This window comes from Protopterus annectens, chromosome 3.part1 (assembly GCF_019279795.1).
Source record: "Protopterus annectens isolate FY-2018-M chromosome 3.part1, PAN1.0, whole genome shotgun sequence".
Lineage (NCBI taxonomy): Eukaryota > Metazoa > Chordata > Ceratodontiformes > Protopteridae > Protopterus > Protopterus annectens.
The window spans coordinates 476,243,516-476,266,860 of record NC_056732.1 but is presented as its reverse complement, the minus strand read 5'-3'; the positions used below and the strand labels follow the sequence as shown (position 1 = coordinate 476,266,860).

The window sequence follows — 23,345 nt, the reverse complement described above, 5'->3', positions numbered from 1 at the left end:
AAAACACAGGTGCATGGGTAGTCGGCATTTCCAAATACCCCCATACAGTTCCTAGTGGCAGCAGTTTTTTTTTCTCTGATTAGAAAACCTTTGTGGATCTCTTCCATTCATCTACCACAGATCAGACTTTGATCCGAGTATGTCACTGAATTGTAAGCTATCAAAAAAAAAAAAAAAAAAAAAAAAAAAAAACAAGTCTGAAAAATGCTGCAACAAAACAGCTAAGTTTGCATCAGACATGTCATATAGATCCCATCACTGCATGGAACAAAAAAATAAATAAACTGGCTAGAATTACCTCACAATCTAATATTCTCACATCTAAAAAACTATTCACAGTCTAGTTTTCCAACATGAAAAGTACAAAGCATTAAAAGTATTATCAAACCTTTTTCAGCATCTAGGACCTTTCACTCTACTGAAATTCTTACAGCAACCAATGAAATCAAGCTATACTGCAGGTGACTCACTGTATACCTCTCACTTATCTAATGTTTAGAATTCCATTCCCCACTCACTCAGTTTAACTATCTGAAATTTTTCAAGCTAATACTGAAACAGCAACTAAAGGTCTCATGGCTTTGTTCATGCACCACACCTGGCTAATCCCCCTAAACTACCCTTATCCCATTCTTTCTCTTCCTGCTCTAAAATGACTACTTGGCAAGTCATCTTCTGTCTTACCCAGTATGAGTATGTCTCCTTGGCCATAAACATTGCACCATACTCTCCTCAATTTTACGTTGTATGTAAGCTCACTTTACCACTGTTCTACTATTAATAAAGACTATGGGTCAAACCTTCTTAGTGTAAACACTCATTCTGATTTACATTTGAATGACTTTTTTTATATTGTTGTATTGCCTGTATCATAATTATAATAAATTTGTATGTTGACTATTCATACATATCTAATCAACGTGTTTATTTTCTCAGAACTATATGCTGAAATGATTCATTACATTCTGTTTGCATGTATGTATGTTTCTTTCTGTATCTTCTGGAGCTTTTCTACTCAGGCTTCCAATGAAAAGGGGTGTTCCTCCTAGTTGGACTTTCACAGTCACAAATGCAATAAATAAAATTGATAATAAGCAATTACTATACGTGACTACTAGTAAACCTTATGTGCACCTCTTCTACCTTAAGTCAAACTTTGAACCTAACATATGGTATTGAAAAATTATGAAGTCTAATGCCTAAACTACATAAATCTTTAAAGGCTTCCTGCACTGACAGGCTAGAGTTAGGCGACCAGCCACTGCTCTGTTGTATTCATCTGTGCAATCCAAGGAATCTGTTGCATTCTGCTAACCATAAGTACAATTTTATACTGTGCTTTGCACTTTTAAACTGAAGTGTTGCTATATTGCTGATTTGTTGCACTTTTTTTCTGCTTTAGCATAGACTAGATTCAAACCTGCTGAACCTGGTTCTGTTTGTTAAACTGGGCACTAAACCAGCCTATCTTTTGTTGGAGAGGCCCCCCCCTGCACTCCTGTGGCAGGAGAGTGCAGTTAGGACTCATCTGATTGAAGGCTGCTGACACAGGGCTCACTTTTGAGCTTTTTTACTGGTTAAATAGTTTAATTCAGTTTGCTCACTGTTGCTACATAAGTCCCGCATTTGCGAGGGTTTGCACTTGTTTTAACACAGCTCCACAGAGTTAGGCAACCAGCCACTGCTCTGCTGTATTCATCTGTTTACGGGTAACGCACTTCTGTGCACCACCACGCACTACAGTGTAGCTGGGGTAACCATTGGTGGTTATAGACTCAAAAACCTCAGTAAATAAATTTTCCTTTAGTAGCTGCCCATGATCTGGCACAGAAGTCCTTAAATTGTGCTTAGCTGCTCAGAGAGCACCTCAGCTGTGCTTTTGCCCATTAAACAGTCCCAAAACCACCGAACCAACAATAGTTTCATACCATTTAGAGACCTCGCACTAATACAGACCCTTTATAGAGCACCCCATTAGTATAGACCCCATTTAGAGCACCCCATTAGTACAGACCCCATTTAGAGCACTAAGTTATATCACACCCCTCCATTTTCTCTCCCCACTATGAAAACAGGATTTAACCTAACATTAAACATGGTCAGTTTCCCTCCATTTCTCCTACCAGCCTGACTGTCATGGGTATCCTAAGGCAGTGTAGCAACTGCCTCATGTAACTGACAACCCTTCACTTCTAAATCATTCAAGTACAATCTGCAAGAGATGCATCTACCGAATCTGGAATGCTCACTCTCTCTCGCAAAGAACAGTAACACTGAATAGGTTTATCAGCTCATATACTATACTGCCTACGCAAACCATGCACTCAACAAACAAACCATCATACGTGGACTTGACTCACTAGGCTGGACAAGAAGGTAATGGTCAGCTGTTTATCAGGTGTCAAGATCCGACAGATCACACATGCACTCAAGTCTCTCAACAAGTACCGTTATGACTCCGTCATAGTTTATATTGGTGTAAATGCTTTGAGACGTACCTCACTGGACTATATGAAGAGAGACATGATTGAGCACTATGAATGTGTGTCCCAGGCAGGTATGACCCTAGCCTTCAGCAGCATTCTACCCTCACCTAGGATGATACCACAATATAAAAAAATTGACTTCAACAACTGGCTTAGTTTCTGGTGTCATTCTAAGGGGATCCAGTTCCTGTCAGCCTGGGATGACATGGTTCATAGGTTGATAGACCACAATGCTTTGCCACAGATGGTCTTCACCTGTGACCTCTAGGCTTTCGGTTACTGGTTAAGGCACTTGCCTTCCCATAGTGCCTTTTTTAGGCAAGGTCCAAAGAAGAAACAAATAAATTAAAGGTTATGCTGCAAAACCCTAGGAGTTTAAATCAGAAACTGCACTCTATGGAAGCACTCCACTTCCTGAAGGATGTTGACGTCTATGCAGTTACAGAAACTTGGTACAGGGCCGCAGAGAGTACCCCAGCCTTGCAAGGCTACAATGCCTTCCAGACTTTCAAACTGCAAAATGAATGTGTGAGAACTAAAGGAGGAGTATCTATCTTCATCAAAGATAAATACATCTCTAGACTGGTTAGGCAGGAAAACTCCATGGAGTTACTCCAAATTCAGCTAAATGTGGGTAAGACTCCCCTTCAAGTCATCGTTAGCTATAGGACTCCCTTCAATGAGCCAAGGTACCCACGCTGCTTATTTGGACCTACTTGAGTCAATCAAATTACAACCAAACACCCTAGTCATGGGTGATTTTAACTATCCTTTCAATGACTGGGAAACTTATACGAGTACCAACATGCCCACACAAAGATTCCTGGACTTTGTTAACCATAATATCCTGGAAAAATAGTATGGAACCCCAGAAGGGGCTAAAATATTCTCAACCTGGTCCTCATCAACATGGGTGACCATTGCACCACCACAAATACAGGACTTAAATCTGATCACAAATCAGTCACATATGAAGTAGCTATAACACCTGAACCCCTCTTAGGTGAAATCAGGCTAAAAAATGTCACAAAGCTAATTATACCCTCCTAAGGGATGGCATAAATAATTTCCAAGCTCCTGTTCCCACAGATGGCATTGACAACTATATTAAGGTATACACAAATGCCCTGTACAAATACTTACACAAATGCATTGACACAGTTGTACCTGACAGGATCAAAACAAGATCCTCAAGAAAAAGCAAGCCTCCCTGGTGGACTTCTAGTGTTAATAATTAAATGCACAACAAGAGGAAGAGGTTGCTATCTAAGAAGTCAAATGGGACAAGGGGTACCCGGCTCCAGAGACCTTAACCTGCCCTGTGACATAAATAGGACCTGCTGGAGAGACAGATATGTCTCTCAGAGGTTGACACTCCTCTGGAATAGGCTACCAATTCACATCAAACAAAGCCTCCACTATGACTCTGTTTAGTGTAGCCTGGATGACTGGAGGGGAAACTGTAAATTCCTGCTGGGGAATTCCCCTATGACCCTCCTAGATATGGGCAGTCATTGCATACTTTAGGCAAGATCCTTTATATTGGATTTCTCTGGTATTACACTGGGTACACACAGCTAGGCTTATAAAGACCTTCAGTCCAACTGCCCAGTAACCACATATGAACCTATGAATCAACACTGTTTTTAACTGTCTGAGACAGATGCAATAAGTGAAACATTTTCTCAAGTACTAGTATTTCAAGTTGGTTACCCACAGGAAATAATGAGATAAGTAAGATGCCTTCATCACAGCTCATACATTATTAGCTCTGAAGGATGGCCAGCAGAAAGAAAGACTAGAAGTGATCTCACAGTACAAGGTTGGTCTCAGGATTCAAGGGATCAGCAATATAATTCTCTGACAAGGTCAGTGCTTTTTCTATGTTTCAAACTCTGCACTGACTAGAGTGGGACTGACTTTGCACACACTGCTGGCTGTACATAAGAAGACAACAAAAGGTACAGCATGCAGAGCAGGTGTGTGTGTGTGTGTGTGTGTGTGTGTGTGTGTGTGTGTGTGTGTGTGTGTGTGTGTGTGTGTGTGTGTGTGTGTGTGTGTGTGTGTGTGTCCAGTGCTGTTAATGTCATTCTTTCAATGTGTGTCAGAAGCTTGACTGGCTCGTGCAGAATGAATCCTTGAATGGGTCAAGTTTGCAGCCTGCAAGAATAAGTGTCACATTTCAAATGGTTAAGATTAAACAAAGATGAAAGGAGGAAAAAAACAGATGCAAGCCCACTGCACCCCATATCAAGTTTACTTAAGAGTGACAGCTCTAAGATAGCATTGCCTTGGGGAAAGTGCATAATCTCTCATCTACATCAATGCCGAACTTTTCATACCTTTGTGCAGGACACGTGAGTTCTAAAGCTTTGGTGGCAGTCTTGTGTTTTTGCATCTATTAGGACTTGCTGACACAGTTATGGCAGTGTGTTTTTTTTAATGAGAAGGGTACTGCATTAGGCCTCATGCAGGGCTCTCATGACCATGGAGTCATTGCTAGAAATGCTTCAAGTGCTAGGGCCCCATCACCTGAAACCTGACGCTTGCCTGTCATCTACTAATTGCTTTCATCTTCAAGTGAGCGAAGACCACACACCATTAAAATCAGGGAAAGAAGTGTCTCTTTATCCCCGAGAACTGCCCTGGGAAGGGGATCCGAAGGTAAAGAGGGTCCTATGTTACAGATGGAGCTAAAGATAATGAGATATTCTCCTTAAAGCTTCCCCCAGAAACTTCCCTCATTTGAAGGAACGTTCAGGTTTATGAAGTCTACTATGGACTAACCTAGTGTTTTGTCTTCCTCCCAGGAAAGATGAAACCAACACCTGAGCAAGAAAATTAAAAAAAATTACAATTTTATCAGTCTATTAAGTGTGACAGAATCTACTTAAGCAGAAGGACAAAAGCTGAAGTACAATTCACTATCTATGTGAATTAGCATCAGGCAGGCATCCACACATTTAGTGCAACATCCAGAGTTTTCTGGATATCCACAGAGTGTACCAGTACTCCTCCTCTTGCCAGAGATGTCAGAACAACACACCACTAGAAGAAGAGGGAATCTAATGTCATTTAATTTCTTGCTTTCTAAAAAGGCTACTTGCAAGTGTGCCCCACTTTGGGAAAATTAAGCCATTGGTCCTCACTCTGTAAAGCCATCAAGGACCTAGTAAATATGTTTCCATAATATCAGCAGACTTTTGATATGGTAAACCTTGGCTTCTCATTGAGGACTTATGGAGGGAAGGTCCTCAGGTCAATATGCCTAATTACTAACCATTTTTTTTTTGCTTATGGTTTGTGCTGCCAGTGCTTTGTCCATTACCCTGCCACTCTGGTCAGTTAAGACATGGGTATTAACTTGGGGAAGGTTCATATGTCCATAGGCACTTCCTAAGCTATTGACCTCTGAGGATCTTTATAGAGGCCTAGCCATGCTTTCCCATGAAGTTTTTTCCACTTGTAATTTAACCAGGAATAACCCTCAGAAGTAACATTTACATGTTACCCCTTTCCATAAGAAAAAAATGATGCTACTCTAGGAATGAATTTGTGACTCCCCAACAGCTCGTCCAGGTTAGGTTTGAATACAGTAACAGATGTACTTTGTTTTAAGTGGAGAGAAGATGACTCCAAAGAAGTGGAATTCTCTGTGATACATATCAATCCCACCAACATGTTCTGTTTACGTGCAGAAGAGATTAAGATCTCTTGAGCGGGTGTTTCAGTCACCATTGAACTTATGGATGTGCAGCAAGTCTGACAGGATAAGGTCTGTTGAGTCTCTGTATGCAAGACAGAGGTCACCCCTCAGCAGCCTGTACAATACCGAGAATATGGATAAGGCATTCAGATGATCAGTGTAGTTCTTATGGTTTGGGGGGGGGCCCTTGGCTTTCTTGGACAGAAAACACTTTTGGTATTCAAGTTGTGTCAAGTGTTTGGGCAGGTACATGCCAAAGGGGGCTATGTTCTCAGAGAATGGCCTAATAATAAGTTCATAGGTGTGTACTAGGCTAATGGCCCTGGGGCCTTTACATACAAGCCTAGCCATAGGATTACCCTGGCATCGTGCCACCCGACCTTAGCTCCCAGTGCCTCTGTCGAGTAGAGCCACTGGAGTTATCCCCGGGGTGAATTTTGTATTTCCCATCCACTCATCGAGATTTCTCTTGAACAGGGTCAGCGAGGTGCTCTGCTTGACATGTATGGGAAGTCTATTCCATAGCATGGGCAGTCTCTGGGTTATGAACCTGTCCCTCCGGTACGTTCTGTTGATTGTGGTAATGAGGCTGAGGTCTCTGGAGTGTGTGGTGCGAAGGAACTGGGATTTCTTTAGATGTAGCATTTCTACCAGAGCTGGGTCAGACATGGCTCTGTAAGGCAGGCAGAGATCGCCTCTAAGTAGGTGATATGAGACAGAGAATAGTTGTAGTTTTTTTGAGTCTGTCCATATAGGACAAGTGTTTAAGGCCTGGGATTCTCATTGTGAGGTACTTCTGCGGCCTCTCCAGTTGTTGCAGGTGTCTAGTGAGGTACATGCCAAATGGGGCATTGTATTTGATGACTGGCCTAATGAGGGAAGAGTAGAGGGAGACAATGACCTCTTTCTTCCTGGATGCAAAACCCTTAATAATGAGATGTGCCACACAGAAGGACTTTCTGACCACAGTGGCAATGTGGTGATCAAAAGAGAGGTTGCTGTCAACCTGTGTTACCAGATCTCTTATAATGCCTTCTGTGTTCAGTGGACTACCATCAATGTGGTAATTTATGAGAACCAGGATTTTCCCAAAGGAGATGACGACACATTTTTTTTGGCACTAAGCTTAAGGCCATGGTTCTGACACCAGTTGTTGGTCTCAGTGAGGCCATTCTGTAGGATGTCAACATCACTTGGGGAGTTAATAATAGCTCCCAATTTGCAATCATCTGTGAACTTTGTCAGCCAGAGTCCCTCCATGTTGGCCTGGACTTCAGAGAAGTAGATATCAAACAGGAGGGGACCCAGGACCGAACCCTGTGGGACTCCACTCATGACTATTCGGCAGTCTGACTTGGAGTCAGCTACTTTCTATCTGTGAGACAGTTTGCAACCCACCTAGTGATATAGGGGTTGATGCCTAGCTTAGTGAGTTTTTCTATGATTCATGAGTGGGGAATGGTATCAAAGGCCTTGGCCAGATCGAGGTAGGCTGTATGAACCACCCTGCCTTCATCCACAACTCTGGTGACTGACTCAAAGAAGTCGACCAAGTTGAGCAGGCATAATCCACCTTTCACAAAACCAAACTGTGTGGGATCCAATGTTTGGAGATTCCCTTATATCCTTGTTTATTAGGTCCATGATGTGCGTTCCATAGCTTTGCATATCAGACTCGTCAGGCTAATAGGGCGATAGTTTCCAGGGTCTGTAGTCGCTCCTCCTTTGTGGAGAGGGATGACTGTAGCAGTGCACCATTCAGTAGGGACAAAGCCTAAGGTGAGGCTGTGACTGAACAGGGCACACAGGAGAAGTGCCAAATACAGTGAAAGACCACATCCGTGAACCTGGACAAAGGTCACAAAAGCAATGGATGAAAGAAAAATGGTACACACTGCATACTTCGACCTGGCTAAAACATTTGACACAATTCCCCACTAAGGCATAGTAAAAAAGCTAAATAAACTGGGAATAAATCCCCTATGTCACCAAACTGATTTCCAACCGGCACACAGGATGCAGATAATCATAGGGGAAGTTATCTCCATAAAGACCAATCACCAGTGGAGTCCCCCAGGGTTCTATGATGAGACCTGTCCTGTTTGACATTTAGTCTTCTGAAGTTTAAAAAAATATATATTATACTGAAGGGCTCTGACTACTAAGTTTGCAGAAGACTGCAAGCAAGAAGCAGTCATTGAATCCTCAAATGACTTTGCCTTCCTGCAGGAAGATTTGTCCTAAATAAATAAATAGTGTCAAAATCATGGACTGAAACAAAGTGCCAAAAAATGCATTATTATATCCTTTGGTAAGTCATCTACCCCAGAGAACTATCACATTGACAATAAGCTCCTAATTACTGACCCACTTGTTCGGGACTTATGAACCTATGTGGACAGTGACCTAATTTTTCACCAACATGTGTCTATTGCTGTAAGAAAGTCCTATATTGCACAGCTTAGAAACAAAGGGATTGTTTCTAGATTTAGGCATGCCATTATCACCATTTACTCAGCCCTCATTAGGCCAGTCATTGAATAGAATGCTCTCTTTGGGATGTACCTGCTCAGACACATGCAACAACTGGAATGCCCACAGAAATACCTTACTAAAAGGATACAAGTCCTAAACAACATGTCTTACATGAACCGACTCATGGCCCTATTCATTATACTTGGTCTACTAAGAGGTGTTATAGTGAGTGTACTCATACAACTATATTATGCTATGCTCATCTTAAGCATCACTGCTGCAAGACAATTCCTTGTCCTTGGGAATAGTACTACAGTAGTTAGCTCTCCTGCGGTGGTGAAAGCAGTTACAGCATGCCTTGCAGGACTGCAGATGTCAATCCTGCCCTTCTTAGTTCGGAAATCCAGCTTGCAATGTCTGGAAAAAGTATGCACAGTAATCCAAGTATCTGTTACGCTGATACTCTGAGCTAGTACATTTCCACAGAATGCTTCTATGGTGGCCTAGTAGAATGAACTTTTACAATGCCTGTAGGATTTTTCTGCTCTTCTCATAACAAACTGCCTAGCCAGTTTGATAGTGTCTATTTGAAGAAAGGCCTCCACTTGTTTAGCATGAAGGATATAAATAGATCATTTGTTAGTCAGAGATACTCTGTTCATCCTACATAACATCTGAGATAGCTAAGAAATCCATTAAGTATAATATCTTCTCTCCCCTATTTTGAGGCATAGAATAGAAAACCGAACCCTGTATAACCTCATTCAGTAAAATTCCCATACTACTTTGTGCATGAAAAAAAGGTTAGTTTTCAGGCTCATCTCGTCACTGAGACATGACGGCTAACTTCTCAAAATGTCATGTAGCTCAGACATCCTCCTGTTGGAAGTAACAGACATCAAACACAGTGTATTCTAGGATAAGAAAGTACAGATGTGCAAATTCTTATCGTAACAGTAGATGTCCTCCTCTTCACTGTTGCAGTATTCTTTACAATAGTGATCCCCTGCCAAGGGAAGCCCAATGTCCAGACAGTATACCAAAGCCTTTTGGTTGTAAAGAGTAGGCTGTACATCACATGTATGCTCTGCATGCACAGCATAGAGCAAAAAGCTGATGTTTGGATGTACCATCCTCAGAATGAAAAAGCCCGAGTAGGAATGGCAGTTCAAGGATAAAAGTAGGTAAATAGCCCATCCAGAAGGAAAAAGGACCAGGGGGGAGGAGGGAGCGAATACTGCAACAGTGAAGAGAAAAACATCTACTGTTATGGTAATATTTTACACAACTGTACTATGTCCTTCCATATCACTGTTACAGTATTGTTTACAAAAGGGAGAGTACAACAGCTCAAGAAGAATGGGAGGAGGAAGGGACAGCATAGCCCTCTAAGAAGCCATGGGGAATGGCCCTAGCAAAGCCAGCTCTAGCCCTAGAGATCACATCCAACCTACAGTGGTTGGTAAAGGTATGCACAGAAGTCCAGGAAGCTGCCGCAAGAATAATATTAGAATTCAAACCCTTCAAAAAAGCACCAGAAGAAGCCACAGCCCTAGTAGAATGAGCCTTAACAGAAGTAGGAAGGCTCTTCCCATGAAAAGAATAGCAACAAGAAATGGCCATAGATATCCAAGAGGAAATGGTTTGCTTGGAAACAGCCAAACCCAAAGACCTAGGATGAAAAGAAACAAAAAGCTGTTCAGATTTACAGAAAGCTTTATTCTTATCTGAATAATATCAGAGTTGTCTAAGCACACCCAAAGTGTGCAAAACCTTCTCACTAGCAGACTTTGGGAAAGGAAAAAAGTGGGCAAATGAACAGACTGATTAAGAGGCAACTCATTAACTACCTTGGACATAAAAGGATTAGTACGAAGGGACACCCTGTCCTTATGGAAAACTAAAAAAGGAGGAAAAGTCATATGGGTTTGCAGCTCAGCTACCCATCTGGCAAAAGTAAGGGCCAAAAGAACAATCTTCCAAGAGCAATGCTTTAAGGAAGCTGAAGCAGCAGGCTCAAAAGGAGCCTGAGTCAATTTTTCTAAAACACAAAGTCCCAGGAAGGAGGGACAGGTTTCCTGGGGGTGGGGGGGGGTGAATGTGAAGGATGCCTTTAAGAAAATGTTTAGCCTGAAATCTAGAGCTGGGGAGTCAAAGGCAGACAAGCAAAGACAGCCGATAGGTGGGCCTTAACAGCAAAATATGCCAACCCAGCATTGAGCAACTCACCCATATAAGAAAGAACCAAAGAATAACCCACAGTAAGTGGATCCAGGTTACGAGAAAAACACCAAAGAGAAAACCTCTTCCATTTGGATAAGTAGAATTTCCTAGAAGTGGATGTCCTGGCCTCCTGCAGGACCTAAAACACATTCTCAGAAAAAAAAGGTGTCTGTAGGGGATGAAAATCCTATCACCCACAATGTTACTTGAAGAGTGGACAGGTGGGGATGGATGAGAGATCTTGTGTGAGTAGATCCACCCTGTGAGGTAACTTGTACTGATTCCCCTTTGGCAATATGCAGAAGAAGTGGAAACCAATGCCGTCTGGACCCTCAAACAAGACTTTTGGAAGGAGATGAAGAGGAGGGAAGGCATAAAGAAACACTCCCTTCCAAGAAAAAGAGAGGGCATCCACCTTCCAGGCTAGAGAGCATGGACTCTTGGCACAAAACAGAGGCAGTTGTCTGTTCAGGTAAATAGATTTATGTGAGGAGTATCCCACTGGTGGACCATGTCCAGAACCACATCCCTGTGAAGCATCCACTCGTGGGATTGTGTTATGGACCTGCTCAGAGAATCTGTCATTGTGTTCTGATCTGAGGGAATGCAAACTGCCTGAAGGGTTACCTAAGACTGGAAAGCCAGCTCCCAAACCTGAAGGGCTAACCTGCATAGGAGACGAGACCTTGTCTCCCCTTGCTTGTTGACATACCACATCACTGTGGTATTGTCTGTGAGAATCGTGAGGGTCCCTGGAAGAAAAAGAGAATGAAAAGCCTGAAGAAACAGCAGAAGAGCTTTCATTTCTTTGATACTGCTGTGATCTTTATTATGTCAAAGAGACCAAAGGCTCTGTACCTTCAGAGGGCCGGTGCAGGCACCCCCATCTCACATCGGAGATATCTGTGAAAAGTTCCTGAGAGGAGATTGGATGTTGAAAAGGAAGCCCTGGGTTGAGGGACAACCGATGAATATACAACTGAAGTTCCAGCTTGAACAATGGTAGTAGAGGGATTAGAAATTCTAAAGGATGAGAATGTTGAAGCCAAGCTAACTTTAGAAACCACTGAAACTTTATCATGTGGAGCTTGGCTAGAGAGAGCATAGGAATGGTGGAAACCATGTAACCCAGAGCCCTCAGAAAATCTCTGGCTATGACTGAAGCCAAACAAAGAAGGGACTGAAAGAAAGCAATGAGAGTTAAGGCCTTGGGAGGAGGCAGGGATGCCAGCATTGATCCTGCAACCCAGAAAAACATGATCCTGAGAAGGAATCAGGAATGACTTCTGGAAATTTACAGTAAACCCCAGACTTTGCATGACAGAAACTGTAAAGTGCATATGCTGAAGCAAGATCTCTTGAGAGGAGGCCTGAACAAGCAGGTCTTTCAAGTAGGGAAAGACCTGTATTCCCCTTAGCCTGCAGAAAGCAATAACAGGAACGAGGTGTTTGATGAAGACCCTTGGGGCAGTAGACAGGCCAAAGGGCAAAGCAGAAAACTGAAAATATCAGGAAGTAACAAAGAAATGTTAAAGCTTCCTAAAAAGGGGATGAATAGGAATGTGTAGACAAGCATCCTTAAAATCCAGGGATACTAGAAAAGTCAGAGGAAACAGCATTTGAAGGGATAGCATCCAAAAGGAAGGGACCTTCAAAAAGGTGTTTAGCTGAGAAAAATCCACTATGGGTCTCCAGGTGCCTTCTTTCCTGGGGACCAAGAATATTCTGGAATAAAACTCCTTTCCCCTCTGAGGAGTTCAAACTTCTTGAATTGTTCTTTGAGCCAACAGGCCCTGAAGCACCTGTGGAAAAAAGGTCATTTGTTCCTGAGGAGGCTGAGAAATGCCCAAAAAGGTGGCAAGGGGTGGGGATTTGCAAACCATGAAATAACCCTGGTGCATTATGGAACAAACCCAGGAGTCTTGGGTGACCTTTACCTAAACAGGGAAAAAGGTAGAGAAAAGGGAATGCGACAGAGAAGAACAGAATAGTCAGACAGCACCTAGTTTGCCAGGAAAAGGAGGCTTCTGAGTAGGAGGAGTTTGGGTAGCCTTAGCAGGGTAGCTCTTCTGCCAGGAAAAGGAGGCTTCTGAGTAGGAGGAGTTTGGGTAGCCTTAGCAGGGTAGCTCTTCTACCACCTTTCTTACTCTTGGGAGTAAGGACAGACTGTCTATGAACAAAGGCATGTTTACTAGGATAATTCCTTCGAAACCTGGGCACAGGGGCAACAACAATATGCTTCAATTCCTGTAAGGCCTTGTCTTTTTCTTGCAGGGACTTAAACTCTGCAGAAGCATCACCAAACAAATGCTTATTGTCCAGAGGAGCATCCATCAGTTTAGCCATGACACCATCAGGTAAAGGCTGAAGTCTGAGCCATAAATACCTCATCAAAATAGACTCAAAAGCAGCAGCCCTAGATGAAGCATCTGCTGCATCATAGTTGCATTTAATGGAATGGCGGGACACACTGAAAGACATCCCAAGCAAGGCAAGGGCAGAGGCCTTCCCCTCAGAATCAGGAAGGTCAGAAATAGTCTGACAGGCTTGAGAGAGAACAGCCAAAATGTATCTAGTCATGTGTGTCTGACAGTTAACAGCTCTAAATGCCAGGGTAGCAGAAATGTACACCTTCTCAGCCAGTCTCCCCAAGGTTTTCCTATCCTTATCAGATAGCAGCAATGTTTGGAAGGCTTATCTGAAGCCATAGACACCACAAAGGGGTTTGCAGAGGGGCATTTACATATAAACTTTCAGTCCTCAGGCACTTTACAAAACATATCAGGTTTATTGGGAGTAGGGGGTTGAAAATCAAGAGCCTAAGAAGGAGTAGAAAACACATCCAGCAAGGCAGCAAGAACTCGAGGAACAGCAGAAAGCCTAAGAGACTCCATTTGCAAAAGCTCATAGTTTCTTTTCTGAACATCAGACACTTGAGCACAGTTCCACTTGAAAAACTCCATCATTTTGGAAACAGTTTCACCAAATTAAATTCCCTCAAAGGGTGAGTCAGGACTGACAAGACACTTCTTTCTCAGAACCACAGTCAAGTGGTGAAGGAATCTGGGAGGATTAAGTTAGGGACTCTTCGTCAAATTCAGCATCCTCTTTCTCAGAAGAATCCTACTCCCTAGGCCTCTTAAGAGGGACAGGAGACCAGAGGAGAGCAGGAACAAAAACACACTGTGGAGGCTTGAGAGCCATAAGAGCATTAAATAAGCCTTGAGTAAAGTTCCACCATTCACTCTGAGGATCTTTGGGAGCAGGCAAAACAAGTTTAGTTTTCTGCTTCTTTCTGAGTTGGATATCAGCTTTAAAACATTTTGGAGGCTCATACTCCTGATGACACTCAATAATAGTAGTTGGGACCTCTTCCCTAACTAAAATTTGAGGAACACCCCTAAGCTCTTCAGTAATAACCAGATGCGGGTCCCCCTGTACATCCAAGGCAGATGTCTGCAAAACCTCCATAGATATGCATGGCGTCAGGTCCATGACGGCCTCCAAAGTGGTCGCAGCACAGGAATCTGAGAAAGAAATCAGATGCTCCTCTGGGCTTTAACCAGCCTCAAAAGAGTTGGAGGCAGTACAGCCAAAGAATCAGACCTAATGTTCTTGGCCTTTTCTTCTTAGACAGCTGGTCTTCAGGTCTGGAAGAACCTTCCATGGTATCTTTAGCCAACACCTTAAGTCATTGGTTCTCAAGATAAATCACTAGGAAAGACAGCCAACTCATCAACAGCTTAGGGACAAAAGACTGTCAAATCTCAGAAGACGTAAGGTTGTGTGTGATGTGCTTACAAAGAACAAACACTTCTCGTGACAGTTTTTATGGGGAATCTGTCGCCTACACTGGCATTTCCCCTTTCTGGATGCTATGAAACCCAAAAAACAGATTACAAGGCAAAGACAAGATAAATAAAATCAAAAACCTCAACAGGGCACTTATATGAAAGCAGTAGGACCAACTGACGAACATGCGTTCAGACAGATGATCAAAGACAGCGCTCTGACTGGTGGCAAAGAAGTTCTGAGGATGGTACATCTGGATGCCCCTTTATGCCCTATGCCATGCACAGGGAGCATGTGTGTGATGTACGGCATACCCTTTACAACAAAAGGCTTTGATATATTGGCCGGACGTCCAGCTGCCCTTGGCAAGAAATGTCTATTGTAAAGAATACTGCAACAGTGATATGGAAGGACATAAGTGCTACAGAAGTAAAGAGGTTAAAAAAGACAAAGTATGCTTTTCTTCCAGAAAATTAAGGTCACACAGAAGCAACAGAGGCTTTCTGGGATGCATGAGGTCTGATTTTGACAATGCATCATGTACACACAGAGCAGACCAAGTAAGATCCAAGGGAAGAAATGCTATTAATACATGAAAGGTGCAAAGTGATACAGACATTGGATGGAATATTCTGGAAGAGTTATGCTAGGTACTGCTAAACTTCTTAAATCTGCAGCATCTGTAGTTGTTGTGTAGATAAAAATACCCCAAGAGATGCATCTCAAGAATTTGAGCAATTTTCACATTCACCAAACAAATGCTTATTGTCCTGGACTCCTGAATAATATGCATCAATTATTCTAAGACTTGATCTTTAAAGGATATTAGGCTGACAATGTCTCTAATCTGAGATTCTTCAGGTATGCCTATACCAACACCAACCTGGTTTCTAATGCAAGTCAAGGACTGTAAATCTGAGGGAGCTGTACTGGATCATCTTCACTCAAATGGATCAGCTGGGAGGACCACAGCTGTTTTGAACATAGCAAGGCTGGTTTGTATCTTTCTGACTATTATAGCACTTCAGATATGAGGGGGAACAGGTCAGAAGGTATAAATGTTCTATTATTTGAAGACTTGAAAAAGCACTTACTGCTCCTGCTTGTTGACATAGGTGTTTGTAACAAAATTCCTTCAACTGGTACAAAGAGCTCCATCACAGAAGAGATCACCATTCTTGCCTTGGCCTGTGAAAAGAATCTATCCTTCATTCATGACTGCTGGATATGGACCTTCTCAGTCTCTGTCTGTCTGTCACTGCATTCAAAATAAAGTGGAAATGTAGGCAACCTCAGATGATCAGCTATCTCTCAGGTTCATTGCCAGGCTGCACAGGTGCTATAAATGAATACCCCACTGGCTGCCTATAAACCACATTACTGTGCTACTATCTGCAGTCACCTTCATTTTTCATGGTTGCCAGATAGTCTTGAAACCTTGGGAAAGCAAAATGAGGCCATCAACCCCCAGTACTTTCGCAGGTGTCTTTGGTTAAGATCTGTGTAACTTTCTGGGTTACAAAGGACATCCACTGGTTCATTAACACTGGTTGAAATAAATGGCCAAATTTCAAGTGGGATTAGGGTTACTAACTTGTTCACTGGATGACTAGGTCACTTCAATGCATTTCTGAGATACCAATGTAGCATACTTATATGCCACTCTGCCAAAGTCACCATCAGAATGGAAGCTAACCTAGGATCCCCAGGAATGTCCAAGACTGACATGACTGTCCTCTGGGCCATGCCTACGAAGAACTCCCCTAAACGGATAACCTTATTTTCTGGTAGCAACAACCTGGTCAATTCTGTATCCAGTAAGGCCCTGAACAAAACCTTTGCTGTCTATGGTGTACAACTCAACTTGATTAAGTTCAAGGAGAATTCCAGGTTGGTTCAGCAGTGTCTTGAGAACCTCAGATCTCTCTGCATTTCTTCCACTGAAAAAATGTGGATTGCAATCATCCAGATATGGGTAGATAATGAACTTCTGGGTCCTGAGCAAATGCTGATGTTAAGCATAAGGAAACACTGAGTACAGAGCAGAGATAAAAAGGTAAGGAGTGAACTGAAAGTGTCTGTGTACTGCACTGAACCTCAGGTATTGTCCATGTGATGTATTACCCTAAGAACAAATATGTAAGAAATGGGCCATCCTCAGTAACTTGTAGGACTGTGAACTGCAGACATTATAACAGTTTGGTGCCTAGAACTTCATCAGAGGCTTTTTGTTATCATGCTTTGATGATGCTGTTGTCCTTCCAGCTTTCCAGTTCTATACTGGTGCACTACAGTCAAACATCGCAGGATACCTTTCAGACAAAAAAAAAAATTAAACCTTGCAAGGTAGAAATACTACCAATATCTATCTTGGTATAGGGAGAAAGGGGTGTGAAACTGACTCAGGATGGAAAGGAGGATATGTTACTGATAACAAATTTCTCTCAGATTTATTGCTATTGTAAGATCTAACTTTTGTACCTTTTAATAAGTGGTCCATCCTCAGTAACTTGTACAACTGAGGCCCCAGCTGTCTAGCTGGGCGAGATAAATTAGAAAAACATACTTTTGATAACTGTAGCTTAAACAATGAAATATGACCTGGAAGTAACATCTATCTTGTAATGTGTAGCAAAAGTGTTCACAGTTATCCATATTGCATCTATGCAAATGTGCATACATATCTAATGGAGACAGCTGATGTTTTCTCTGACTTTACAGTGCACTTTTGAAGCTTCTGGGAGATGATGTCTCACTGATATGTAGAAAAACTTGATACAGTCAGACATCGACTGTGAAATAATTCTGGATACACACACAGCCTTCCTCTATGGCCAAAAGAGATAATTGATCTAACTACCTAAAGTCCTTGTTTCAGCTAATTTAGACTCTCAGAATCCTGTGCACATCTGTGCAGTACAGATGGTGCTGTCCTCTGTTCTGGTAATTTTTGAAAAATATGGAAATAAGGCAGGAAGGTTTCTATAGCTACTTTAGGCATGAAGGATGGATTAGTGTGAACATGAACGCTATATTTGTGAAAAGCCAACTTAGGAAGTTTCACTGACAAAGCCTGCAGCTCCAAAATCTACCTGACATTATGCAACTGTGACAGGAAACAGGGTCTTCCAGAAGGGAAACTTGAGATCTGCTGACGTGGCAGGTTCAAACGATGACTTGGTCAATCTCTCTAGCATGAAGTGTAGGTCTTATGGAAACACCAGACTTTGGAGAAGTGGTCCTAAGTAAAAGGTACCTTTCAGGAATGGCTTGCTTACTTTAGTGGCAGCCAAAGATGTATGCAAGAATTTTAAAGGAGGAATGGCCAAGTCCCTGCTGTAACAGCACTGCTAAATTTGTACTGTCAGCTAACTCAGAACTGCAGAAGACAAACTGACAGCTTCAGGCACTAGTGTCAAGGTGATTCCTGCATTATGAATGAGTTATCAGACCCATGGACATAACCTGATTGGCATCTCCACAATAAACAGAGCAGCACTGGAAACCAGACTTGTGTTGTCCATTATGGGACCAAGAGCATAATTGTTGTCACTGTGGAGTTTGACTTTTTTAAACTGTTTTGAGGACAATAGGTATGTATAAACAAAACACTCCAGACATGTCTTCATTAGGGTATCTCTCATTTGGATGCTGGCATTTGAAAGTAATGAGTAGAAATTCTGGTACTTCACACTTCAAGAGGGCAAGAACAGGACAGGTTTATAATACCCTGTCCTCAGCTGCAGAATGTTATAATCATTGTGGTTTGGTTATGAGACAGGAAAAAGATCCTTCTGAATCTGCCCGCTAATATGTTCCACTGAGATGCTACTTACATCCAGGAATATATCACAATTTCAAGGCCCAGCTGCACAGCTTGGTAGCCTCCTTATGCACAGCGAAGGATTGGGTTCCACATTGCTTGCTTGCTGATATGCCATACTACTCAGATACTGTCTGTGTTGATAGCCACAAGACCCTTGGGAATGATTTCAAGGTCACGATGACTGTACAGAGTTCCATAACATTGACAGGGAGATGAGATTCCTGATGGAATAGAGAACTCTGTGTCATCATTTCCTGAAAATGTCCTTTCCATCTATCTTATGGAAACTGCATCTATGGTAAGTGTGAAAGCTGGGAACTCTGAAAGTGATTCTCTGTCACCAGGTCGGGTGCATCGAGCCCCCACTGTAGGCAATGCAAGCACCAGCATGCTAAAGCAATACTGTGGAAAAGAAGCTGCTCATACTGGGGCCACTGAAGTCTGAGGGTACAAACTAGTCACGTGTGTAGCCATGCAAGTGGTACCATGACACTGGAAGCTGTTATTTAACCAAATACTTTGAATACATAGCCTGCTATGCTATGCTGAGGCAACGTCAATTGCCACAACACTAATCCTAGGCTTCTAATTTTGCTTTGGTACAAAACTGTATGGCAATGCGTGTATCCAGCATAAATCTCAAAAAAAGTTACATGTTGGGTAGGGGTGAGATGCAACTTGAGTTTATGGATGATAAAGAGCAAAAGCTGGAATAGCCTGGGGATTTTGGTTGTGAATGAAGATGGTGAAGGGAATTCTTTATCCTCTGGCTATTATGTAAATTATCAATTTGTTCTGCAGGATTCTGAACCACTATGTCACTTACAAAGGCAACCCTTTTCCACTGCTTCCAGGGTTGAGTAGCCACAGCAGGCTCTGGGATTACTGATGACTGAGAGCTGTCTGCTGCCTCCCAGCTAGCAGCACCTACCTCCACCTCTATGGGCATTGCTGTAGTTGTTGAATGAGCCCTGATCTTGATCCCTTCCACTATTCACTGGTGACTACCGTGGTTTGCACCAGAACTACAACAGACTCTGGCTCCACCATTACAGAAAATGCTATTGTGGAGACTGAAACTACTCCCACCGTGGTGAGTATCTTGCTCTGGTTCTCTATATTTTTAGACACCCATTGACTTCCTTACCAAACAGGAAGGGAACTATAAACATTAGGGTTCATAAATGGAGCCTTAATATCTTCAACAAAATCTGTGAGACAAAGCCAGGCATGCAACACTGGGTGAACCTTTAGTCTTGATATAAAGGACACAGATCATGTTGTCCATCAGGGTAGTGAAAATGTGGTAGCAAGGGTCAAACTGTCTGGCAGTTAGAGTAGAGGATAAAGGCTCTAAGCTGTTATCTAAGCTGTTAATGAACTCTTTCATGTAGTCAGAGGTACAGGATTTTATTCCTTCCACCTCAATTTGCCCACTGTGTAAAAATGAAAAAGTCACTTGACGAGAGACTGTTCCTAGGTCTTGTCTGTACTCCATTAACAAATGCATAAAATAAAAAATCTCCTCTGTCTCATCTGACAGTTCTTCAGCCATACAGCTCATTCGTTATCCAAGACCCCTCAAAAAATAAACCCTAATCATCATCATCATTTAATAGGTACAGAAGTCCATGACTGCTCTGTCTACCATATATCAAATGTTGTCTCTCTATTAAACTCATTTAGACTCCATCTAAAAATATCTATTGTGTTACTGAAGTTTGACATGATCAGGTAGTTTACTCTAAATTTTGACTACACTATCATAAAACCAGTTATCTGGACCAACAGCTGCTAAAGTTCATCAGGAGTTACAATTTTCTGTAAATGTTAGATGAATTTAATCTTAAACATTCATACACAAAAGTTGTCATTATAATCTTTAAAAACACAATACATTCATCTCTTGGTTTTTTTCAAGATATAGAATATAAATATATAATTATTTATTTTCCTTATAAAGTACTTTTTACATTAACTATATTCCAAGCAATTTTAAGATGATTTTTTTCAGTTGCTTACTAACAGCTTTTATTGTAGTTTATCATGTTGACTATCCATAATCCAACTTTGCTCTTACTATGCTAGTAGGAAGTGTAATCTGTATGTTCTTACCCTTTGTCTTAACAGATCTACTTGTGTGACCAAAGATCCTTCAGCCCCCATTCCCTATTTCTTATACATGATTATCTAATTCAATTTCCTGTAAATCAGTAAACCAATATGTTTAAACCCTTTTTGAGTTCTTGGGCTTCCATAATTTAACTGCCATCTCTTCTGCAATTTTTTTACTTAAAGTGTTTTGCCATGCTTGCATGACTTACCTTTCACACCACTGTATGTGCTGCAGAAGTGTTGATTATGATCTTTATTCTAACAGCACATTTTGTTGTTAAACCAAAATGGAAAAAAACACAAAAATAAAAGCCCTTTGAAATTTGTTTTTCACACTATCATGCCACTGGAAAGCAAGGGCAATATTTAATCTCCATGACATTAAAACTCAGGAGAAATTGAGGATTTGCTCAGACTTTAATGGTTACGTCTTGCTCATGTGCAGACGCATATTCATTAAAGTCTATGGAGCCGTGCCTGACATGACATCACCAGGGAAAACTCTAAACCTATTTGTGCCACGGTTTCAAAAAATAAAAATAAAAATACTTTTTAATTGAAACAACGACTAAAATAAATGCCAGTATAGTCTGTCAAAATGCATCGTGGCACTTTGTCCACCAGATGCCATGACGCAGTACCCAAATTTAACAAAATACAAGTTGTTCTCATCCATCCAGGAATTTAAGTTGTGCTACACCTTCTGAAAGACACTATCATCATCTTCATTTTCAATTATTTTCCTATTTTAATATGCCTGCATATATATTACAAAATATTTTATAATGTATGTTTAATATGATATATGATAAATGTTTTTAGCAGTCCCACTCTCTCTCACTTTTTTGTTGATCTGGGGAGGGGGGGTTGGGATGGCCTTTGGACTTTGCATTTCAAAGTCCACAGAAACCTCCTTACATTATATAGCTGTTCAGTCAAGTTCAATTTTTAATGTTATCACCATTAGTCAGGTCAAGGTAATATTAGACAAACTATCCTACTAAAACTGTGTCCTAGAGCAACAAAATCAAGCTTTCATCTACTAGCTCAGATGCCTTTTAAACTGCATTGTTCCTTTCACTTATCAGCTCTGTGGCTAAGTTAAGTCATTGATTGTTTTTTTTCTCTCTTTGCCAAGTATTCAACCCACTTTGTTCACACTTGCTGATGCTTGGGCTCACTCCACTCCCCTATCCTACCCCCAATTTCCACCCACCCTACTGTACATTTATACTTACATAGCACTACCCACATATTCCTCAAACCAATACCATCAGTTCCCTTCAGAAGAAAACAGTCAATAGAACTGCTCCCAATAGTAACACTAACAAATATTTACCACCCAAGACAGACTCTCAAACTGTCTAAATCCTTGCCCTCTATAACTATCAAATTACATCTCTACAACCAACCCTTTGAACTCCTAACATTTTCTAATTCACATTTACAACAAAGCTAAAACACAAGTCAAACAAGATGCTCATAACACAGATTATTTTACTATTCCTCCTCACTGTACTAGCCTTCATCACCAACTATCAAATCCACCTCCCTCAAATACTTAGGACTTCAATCAGCCCTCTCACAGAATATCAACATCTACCTAGCCTGCCTTTCTTCATAACATCCTATCTCTACAAACAAACCACATCTGATTTATCTATAAATATCTCAAACTCAAAACTAAGTATCCAAATTTACAATCACATACCAAACCAAGACCAGAATATAACTGGCCACACTCTTCCCTCTGTAAAATAGCAGTTCAAAAAATTAGTGGAGATATTCAACCCAGGTCCCATTGTTCATAAAACCACCACTTCCAACTCCAAAATAAACCAATCACCTAATACAATAATACATTTCAGCAAAAAACAGAACCCAAACTTACCTTATTAAATATGAACCTAAGAAGTATGTGAAATAAAATCCATGACATACATGCCTACCTTGCCACATACTCTCCTAATGTAGTCATAGCTACTGAAACCTGGTTAAAAAATGAAATAAAGGACAATAAGATCACCCCCCGATACAATATACTCAGGCATGACAGACAAAACAAGCATGCAGTAGTGTAGCAATCTATAAAAATTCACCTAAACTTCACCTTACTTCCACATAAAAAAACCCACATTTAACAATGCGGAATGTCTAATGACACTCCTAAAAATCAACAATAGGAAAACTATATGTTAAACAGCAATGTATATACCACTAGGGAATACCACTGATAGTGCTGAAAGCATCTGATATTGGATACCTCGACAAATTAACCATGAAACTATAATACCTGGAAACTTAAATATAGACTGGCAACTCACATTCCACTACCCCCACAGAATCCATAAACTAGTTCAACTTCAGACAATTAATAACCATACCTACTAGAATCAATAAAACTTCAGGGAGGCACTCAGCATTATACTTGATTCTTACAAACAAACCAGATAAACTGACAAGAGAAGGCTGCCTCTGCCACATACCAACATATGCTATTAGAACTCACAATAACCTAGATAAACATATCACTTATAATGAAATATGAAATACAGCCAATTTCTTCAAAAATATTTTCAATGAAACACAATATAACTGAAATATGCTTAGAACAATGCCACTAGATAATGCTGTAGAACACTTTAATAACATATTTTACAGACCTTAAATAATCTACCACCAGTACATAATAAAAAGTAAAGTCCAACACTGCACCATGGCT

At 41.3% G+C, this 23,345-nt stretch overlaps 1 protein-coding gene across 1 annotated transcript in view; it reads right to left on the bottom strand.

Annotated features, from left to right (window-relative positions):
• The window catches only part of TAF2 (TATA-box binding protein associated factor 2), a 2,150,018-nt gene that overhangs the window by 981,174 nt on the left and 1,145,499 nt on the right, over window positions 1–23,345 (bottom strand). The gene's annotated exons all lie outside the window — the stretch shown is intronic.